Source organism: Hordeum vulgare, chromosome 6H, assembly GCF_904849725.1.
Source record: "Hordeum vulgare subsp. vulgare chromosome 6H, MorexV3_pseudomolecules_assembly, whole genome shotgun sequence".
NCBI lineage: Eukaryota > Viridiplantae > Streptophyta > Magnoliopsida > Poales > Poaceae > Hordeum > Hordeum vulgare.
The window spans coordinates 233,153,527-233,162,892 of NC_058523.1; positions in this window are offsets into that span (position 1 = coordinate 233,153,527).

A 9,366-nucleotide genomic window follows, 5' to 3' on the forward strand; every position below is an offset into this window, starting at 1 on the left:
TCATAAACCAAAGTGGCAGCACCGCACAAGGACATGCATACATGACCCAACAAAGCAGGTGTCGGTCACCAGCGAGTGTAGACGAGTCGTAGCAAGCTACCAGGACTCCATTACATCGCGTGACATTTCCCCAAAGGGGACAGACACAACAGCTAAGAAGGACACATGTCGGTCAACCAATGTGTCCGGAGCAGTAGCGAGCTACCATGGCTCGTTGGATCACAAAGGGGCATTTCCCTGTAAGGAGTGTTACTAAATTCACGACTAGGTAATCGAACCCCATACATATCAAGTACGACACACGTACGCATGGCATACCGATATGTATAGATACATCGATGGCATCACAACATAACCATAACATAGAAGCTTTATTTAAGAGGCTCGGAAGAGCCACACACATAATATTACAAAGTAAGGGTCTCACGACCCATAATAGCAGTCATTCAGTTACAAGCCAGCGCAAGAGTTTAACACTGTCTGAGTACAGACAGGTGCAACTAAAAGGCACATGGCCTGACTATACTACAGACCCAACATAGGGCCAGATCGTAGCTGGCACACTAGCTACTTGTCGTCGTCGATGTCTATGAAGAACCCTTTGTTAGGGTCATTAGCAACCTCTGCAACATTTATTAAACAAACATGAGTACGGAGGTACTCAGCAAGACTTTAGGATAACTAACTACTCATGCAATGTATCAACAAGGTATGGTGGGGTTTTATGCGGAAAGCCAGCATTTGACTCGTGGCTAGACAACTTGCATTTTTAAAGTAATTTTGACAACTTGATTTCTCGCACACGAGTCCACTAAAACCACAATCAATACACCGTCGTGGAATCATTCCGTCTCCATACGGAATTGCCGTCCACGACACTCACGCTTATCTTGACAATTTTATGAGTTGCCATTGAAGTTATCTATGAACAACATATGTCTCCAAGTAGTCCATATCCGCGGACGCGGCTATTTGAATAGATCATAACGCTGCAGGGGTGTACTTCGTCACACACGCTCTCGCCACTTATCGCCATGTGCACGTCATGCACCTCGGCAACCTTCAAGCGGAAGCCTAGCGAGGGAGTCGGCCACGACCGTTAACCACACTAGTACCTAGTCCAGGTTTATCGCCTATCTGAGGGTAACCCGCACGGAACTCCGGCCGAGGTTTCCGCCACGGCCCCAAACGATGTGCGCAGGGTTCCCAAGCCCACCATCCAGGTGCCACTTGGTACACCGTGCCACTGCCTACCGCATCACAGCCCACCAATCAGGTCAGCGCTATGAAGGCCTCCAGCATGACTATAAACACCAGAAACTACTTGCAACTCCTGGACCGAGCACTAAGCGATTAATAAGTCGAGAGGGTCAATTAAGTATCCCAACGTGTGGTAGTATCTAGTCTTGGATTACATACACGGAACTCAGTTCCTAAGGACGGTTCAATGAAACAACCCGCCATGTACTCCTACACAGCATTTCACCGGTACCTTTACCTAATCAGGTTCAACACACAACCTTTGCTTACCGAACACATTCTCACAATTCTGTTCATCTCCCAGATGACAGACCATACACAACTCTAAGCATAGCATGCATAGCACGATAAGGCACATCACGGCTCAAGCAACTACCAGGTATGCTAGGTTGCAAGGTTCAGCTATTTACTGTGACAAGGATAGGTCATGCAAAGGAAGTGGGTTCAATTAACGTGGCAAAAGCATTTGAAGCATTTGATCCTAATGCAATAAGTAAGTGCAGGAGCAAGAACATGGGATTAATCGGAATGATCAAAATGGTTGCTTGCCTTGTTGCTCAGAGGAGTGACAATATCCGTCAGACGGATATTCGGTGGAATCCGGGGGAGCGGAGCCTAAAGTAAGGAATGACATCAATCAATATCAAGCATATGCAATCAAGATGATGCATGAGCATGGCATGAGAATGCAAGGTGATATACTATTATAACTAACATGTATTAGGTTTGAAGTTGATTTGAATCAAATTCAAATATCACTTCAAACGAGGTATTCTCGGATACCATTTTAATTCATCCGACCTGATGCTCAGATCAACTTGATGTTAACATGCATGGAATGACATGTTAGGTTGCTGGTTTATAATTAGGACATAGTGAAATTCAAATATTTTCCATAATCCATTTATAAAGTATTTATAAGAATTGACTTATTCATTAATCTACATGTTTGGGTTCTGTAACATTTTCAAACATGTTTGAAAATGACATATTGAGATTCCTTGAATTTTTCTGACACTTTTTCATATATAAATTATTTTCATTGGAGTTACAGATTAATTTCTATGAATTTTTGAAGTTTTAAACATTTCTGGAAATTATTCTTATACTCGAAAATCCCTTTACTGCATCAGCATGACATCAGCAGGTCCAACTGGTCGTTGAAAGTCAAACCTGACCAGCGGGACCCACTTATCAGTGTCTCTCGTCAGTTTTAGATTAAAATTAAACTTAATTAGCTAATTAATCTCACTGGACCCACATGTCAGTGACTTATAAAATTATTTGATTTGATTTTTATTGTTTCTAAACTCCCAGAGGCTGGCCCCACACGTTAGTGGCTCAGGCCAGCTGAGATCCACCGGCGGCGAGGTCGTCCTCGCCGGCGGGAAGCCTCCGGCGAGCACCAGCACGTTGGAGGGGCTCGGAAACGGTGCACAGGGGGCCAAACTCGGTGCGGAGAGCACCAGAGGAACGACACTTCTCCCGCGGGTTCATTTTTGCACTTCGCTGGGGCTGATCAGGCCGGAGATGACGCCGGCGACGAGGTTGGCGGCGGCCAAGGCTCGGGCATCATCGGGGTCTTCGATACAGAGGGAGTTACGCACAAGACTTAGCTCCTATGGCATCTACGCGACGGCCTGAAGCTGTCGGTGGCCTCAGAAGGACGAGCTGATCACCGGAGGGCTACCGACGACGAGCTCCCACGGCAGATCTCGTCGGGCTCCGATGGAACTAGGCCTAGAGGAGGGGATTGATGGGGATATTTAGGGGAAAGATGCGCAAGCTCACGAGGAGTGCAGCAGTGGCGCTAGCTTGGTCGAGGACGGCCTGGAGAGGAAGAACGCCGACGACGAGCTTCGGCGACCCGAGGAAGAAGACGACTGCGTCTCGGCGTCGGCTCGTGGCTAGAAAGCTTCAGGGAGTTGCGGCGGACCTATTGCGCGCCTCGGGAGGGAGAAGGTGTCACGCCCAAGATGCGTCCCTATCCTCAATTTGGCATGAAGGCCTCGTCAGGGATAGAAGCGCATCTCGTCGTGTCCCAAGAATGGATATCATTACAAGTACATGTACTGAAAAGAAGAGATATATATAGAATTGGCTTACACTCTCCACAAGCTACATCAGAGTCACATCAGTACATCACATATTCATCAAGAGTAAGAGCAGGGTCTGACTACGGACAAAAATAAACGACAAAAGAAGAACGACGTCCATCCTTGCTATCCCAGGCTGCCGGCCTGGAACCCATCCTAGATCGATGAAGAAGAAGAAGAAGCAACTCCAAATGAACAATCAACGCGCTCGCGCGAAGTAACCTTTACCTGTACCTGCAACTGGTGTTGTAGTAATCTGTGAGCCATAGGGGACTCAGCAATCTCATTTCCAAAGGTATCAAGACTAGCAAAGCTTAATGGGTGAGGTAAGGTTAAGTGGTGAGGTTGCAGCAGCGGCTAAGAATATATTTGATGGCTAAACTTACGAGTACCAGAAATAAGAGGGGGGAGATCTATGCATAGCGGACGTGAACTACTGATGATCAAATGAATGATCCTGGACACCTACCTACGTCCGACATAACCCCACCTTGTCCTCGATCGGAGAAGGAACTCACGAAAGAGACAGTCACGGTTACGCACATAGTTGGCATGTTTTAATTAAGTTAACTTCAAGTTATCTAGAACCAGTGTTAAACAAAGTTTCCACGTTGCCACATAACCGCGGGCACGGCTTTCCGAAAGATTTAACCCTGCAGGGGTGCTCCAACTAGTCCATCACAAATTACCACAAGCCGCATAGAAATCCTCAATCACGAAGCTCGCGATCTCGTCGGATTCCCTAGTGGAAAACCTGAACTCTGAGATTACCCAAAGCATCACCGGAATCCCGATGCACAAGATATCTCGTCAAAGGTAAAACTAATCCAGCAAGGCCGCCCGACGTGTCGACGATCCCGATAGGAGTCGCGTACCTTGTTCTCAGGACACGACGGATGAGCGATGGTTACCACGCGAAACACCGAGTTGCCCCGGGTAGCATTAATAAGCTGCTCTGTTTTGGACCAACACTCATGAGGAGCACTGGCCCGGGGCTTGATTAAATTATCCTCGGGGTCCGGAAAGTCCCTATGCAATTTATTAGGTGATTAGGCAAATGTAGTACCAATGTTGGGCCTTGCCAGACCAACTTTAATCTAAAACGAATTATCAAGGGGGTCCCCATAACAACCCCGATCGTGTTAGGAGTGCTCATTTATGGAACATAACACCGGTAGCCGGAAACTAAGGGGGCAAAGGTGGAACAAAACACCAGGCTAGAAAGGCCGAGCCTTCCACCTTTTACCAAGTATATAGGTGCATTAAAATTAAATAGCAATAATATGGTGATATAACAAGGAACCCATGCTTTCACATGGAAGCATCTGCACCTGCAACTAGCAACGCTACACAGGGTTAAGCAAGCAGTAACATAGCCAATCAGTGGTTTGCTAGGTTGAACAGGTTGAAGGTTTTCATGGCATTGTTGAGAGGCTGATGTTTAACATGTGATAGGCAACGAGACATAATCGATAGAAGTGATAAAACTAGCATGGCAATGATAGTGATGGTATATGGGGAAATGGTCATCTTGCCTGAGATCCCGCTTGGAAGAAGAAGGACTCCCTGAAGTCGGCGAACCAACGTAGTCGAACGGGCCCTCACAATCCGACACGCTTGAGGAACTCTACCGAGACGAAGGAAACCGGAAAAAGAATCAACACACGATATACACCACACGATGCACAACACAAATGATGCATGAACGGTCTAATGCAAGGCATGACAATCACAACAATCAAACACTACACATTAAGTGAAGTTCAATATGCAACGAATTGCATATTGACAAAACTCGACATACGGAATATTTAGTTCTATCTCGATTAGCTACACAGCAATATTAAATGTTGTTAAACATGGCAAGAGGTGAAGCGTAATTAAACTACCTATCTAGGCATTTTAAATGAGATCGGAAACGTCATATAGCATCTCCGAAATGACCCCACGCGTTAAATTCTAATTCTGTCCAGATTTGTCCTAATCATATTCTAGGTTTGTTAAATGGAAAAACAAAGAGGTTCACGTGATTCTACTCGTCGTTCTGGACCATTTACATATATGGCTCATCTCCAACGGAGCTACGGTTAATTAACCACGACCTAAACCGTTTTTAACACGATGACACGTAAACTGATGCAAACAGCACACTCAACAGCTTTAAATATGCATGAGAGTTGGAAAATATTAATCAACGCAAAATTCTAGCCAATTTACATAAATAACTTGCTGCGATCCGACTCCCGGATTAAAAATCCACGGACGTTTCAAAACAATTCAATTTTCTGAAATATGCATGTGTTAGAAAATGCCCAAAATCTACAGAAGGCGAAAAAAATAAAATAAAATAATATAAGGGCAGCTCTCGTCTCAAACTTGAGACCTCCTGCGCGATAACTAGCCGGGCTAGCCAACTCGGCTACTAGCGGGGTGTGATAAGCAGAGGTATAAAACTACATGGATAAAAGCTACCGCTAACTGACACAATATAAACAGAAAAGAGATGGCAAAATAAAAGAGGGGATGCTGGGATTCGAACCGCAGTCCACTTGCTACGAAATTGGCTGCGCTAGCCAACTCAGCTAGTGGCCTGTTTTGAAATAGCACATGATTCTATCAAAAAGAAGTAGCAGTACCATGGCGCATGCACATCAATAAGAAAAATAGAGCAAAAAATATATAGCCACGGGTGGGATTCGAACCCCAGACCCAATGGTTCAGGCGCAGATCGGCTACCAGCTAGGCTAGCAACAAGTTTGTGAACAAAAACAATGTCGAGGCTTTGTATTAAGCGCATGCTCAGACTTCTATAGGAAACGAAAAATGCAGGCACAACCTGCAGTGACGGGCGCGATGCGGGGCTTCAGTTCGTCAGGGACTGCAGGGGCGGCGCCAACGGGGATCTTCGCTAGTGGGCTGGGCAGATCCGGACGAGGGGCCTCGTTCCCGAGGCTGTAGGCATCGGGCGAAGGTGTCGATCTAGGGCGGCGGCGGCGGTCTCCCGTCTGCTCCTAGCAGAAGAACGAGCAGGGGGCGAGATTAGAAAAGAGGAGGGAGAAGAAAAGAGAGAGGGTGAAGAGAGGGATGGCACAGGGGCACTGGCCTGGGCGTGGTGCTTCTCCGGCGAGGCTGGCCTCGAGAGCTTGCTGCCCCCGTTCTAGATCGGAAGCGCCGGCTGGGGCTGGGACTGTTGTTGCTGTTGCTGGCGCGGGGCGCGTGTACGAAGCAGGTCCGGACATGGGTGCGCTCCTGGCCGAGGTAGCAGCGACCGGAACGGCAGCGGGGTTTGCTTGGCTCGGACGACGAGGGGGCTATGGATGCTCCAGCTGTTGGATCAAGGCCCCAAGGGGCGGCTCGGCTGCTGTAAGACAGAGAGAGATGAGACGAGGAAGAGAGAAGAACTATGGAAGAGAGGAGGAGAGAGGAGCAGGGGCACCGGCGCGGATGCACGGAGGTACCGATGACGGACGCTGGCCTCTGCCGGCTCCTGGACGCGTCCAACATGCAGAGTAGAAGGTGGCATCGGGGCATGCTTCTTGCTGGTTGGGCAGGGGAACGAGATCCCGAGGAAACAGGAGGAGTGGCGGCGGTGGTGATGGGACAAGATCCCTAGGAATTAGGGTTGAAACTCTTTTATATAAAGATATTGAATTGGGCTAGAGTCTATCAGGACCCTCCGATGCAGATCAGACGGTCGAGAATAACTAGGTTAGGGAGTCCAATGGACAACCGATGATGGTTTGCGGTATTACGGGGTTGAACCGGATCCAACGGTCACAACTGTGTGTTTCGGGCACCGGGAGGTTTCGGACCAGGTTGTGCGTAGGGGCGGTGCACTATGCAGAGGAGCTAGGCGGAGATGACAGGGAAAAACGGGCAACCCGGTGACAGAGTTTAAAATACCGAAACGACCGACAATTGACCGGCTATAGTGCCGCTATATAATAAACGGCACGGGTAACAAACGAGCTCCGATCGCGATGAAATTTGATTGATGGCCTACCTACACTAAATTAATACCGCACGCCAAGTTCCAGCTCAAACGGAGAAAGTTTTACGCACACTTTAAAACAAGGTTTCGACGATGTCGCGGGTGCGTGCGGGTGTGAATGGGCTCAGATCAAACAACGACGAGAACCGGCAACTAACAACGGATGCAAGTTTTGAAAACGGGCGGCAACGGAGATGCCGATGCAAAGCTGATGATGCGCATGATGCGATGATGATGCGACGAAAGAAAATACGCACACGACAAAAACGGAATAAAGGGGGAATCTTCTGGAACGTCGTCATCGGGCTGTCACAGGAGGGTAGGCTAGAACGACGGCGAGCTCGAGCTCTGCTCGGGCTCCAATGGTGGCAGAAAGAAACGAGGCAGAGGGGGAGAATGAGCTGGGGAACGGATAGCTACGAGCTCGGGGAGGTTATCCCCGTGCTTGCCAGCGCGAAGCGGCGGCCAGGCAGCCAGGGAGCTGCGTGGAGGCGCGCGGCGACGCGGCCGCCACCTCCTGCTCCTACTGGCGAGGAGGAAGACGACAGGAGCAGATGGGCTGGGCCAGGTGAGCGTCAGGTAAGGTTTTTCTCATTTTCTTTCTGATTTGTTTCTGTTTTGCTATTTCATTTACTTGCTATTTATATCAGCTCCCAAATAGTTTGTAATAACTATTTTAAACACACCAGAATATTTGTTGGAATATTTCCAACCATTCCCAATGTTTTCAACATTTTTGAAAGTTTAAAGTTTCTGATTTCAAATTTAAAACTTGAAACCAGTAGCTTTTTGCATTTATTTAAAATGCTTAAAGTGTCAAGAAAAAGGTTTTCTTCATTGCTTATTTACTTTCATGATTTATCAGAAAGATTGAACTTTTCTTGAGGCAATTTTGGGTTCATTGATTTTAACTAGTTTGAATTTCCATTATTTTGAGAAGTGGCTAGGGTTTGTTGAATTTTCCTTCACCACTTACTTTGTTCTTGTTGAGAATTTCCTAGATGCAATGCAAAGAAAACATGAGCACAAAGCTAACTTGCTTAAGGGGTCAGGGATGTGACAGGGGGAATCCGAGGTATCACCCTCGTTGGATTCCGAATGATGTATCGGTCAAGGTGGACTTAGAGGAATCACCCTCGGGGGTTCCACACTTGAGGGGTTGCATGACAGAGGCATCGTCGGGAATGGTGAAAGAGAAATCACCCTCGATAACCACGACCGACTAGCTATACTACAGAGATATCATCAGGAGTACTTAGTGAGGTGTCACCCTCGGTACCCGATATTATCTCTGTAGCGTCGCACAACTAAGGGGGTGTAAGTGCGGTGCCGGGCCTGGCTCGTCGAACAGGGATCGAGATTTGAAAACAAAGCGGGGCAACTGGACTACGGGGTCAGAAGGGATGACTTCTCCACCTATACCAAGCAGATTTAAAGGTACAGTACTGAAAGTAGCAGTTCATAAAAATAGGTTATGCATCAGATTTAGGAGTTAACTACAACAGTAGCAAAATATTAATGAAAGCATGAGGAAGAAAGACATAGGCGATATAGGACTGATCAAGGGGGTTTGCTTGCCTTGTTGCTCTGGAGCAAAGGGCTCGTCGGCAGGGTCGTAGGTGTACCAGGCAACGACGTCAGTCTCGGGGTCTACCACTAAGAAGAGGGGGAAGAAACAATAAATAATAGCAACAGGTGCAACACTAAGTATGATAGGGCAATATGCAGGCTAGGCATGAGCTAACGCAGTAACATCCGTCATAGACGGGTCGGAAGAATATCAGATGATATTTTCTGGGTCTCATGCTACTATCGGTCAGACATAAAATGATGGAAAAGTTCCACGTTCTCTATGCTAGGGACGCATGACAAACGAATGGACCGCGTATCCGCGTTCGTCTCGTTCCGCTGATCAACTTTCATGTTGAAAATATTTTGATGTGACTTACGGTTTATTTAATATTAATTTTTAAGTCTTATTCAATATTTAGGAATTAAAATCATATTTAATTAAATTGA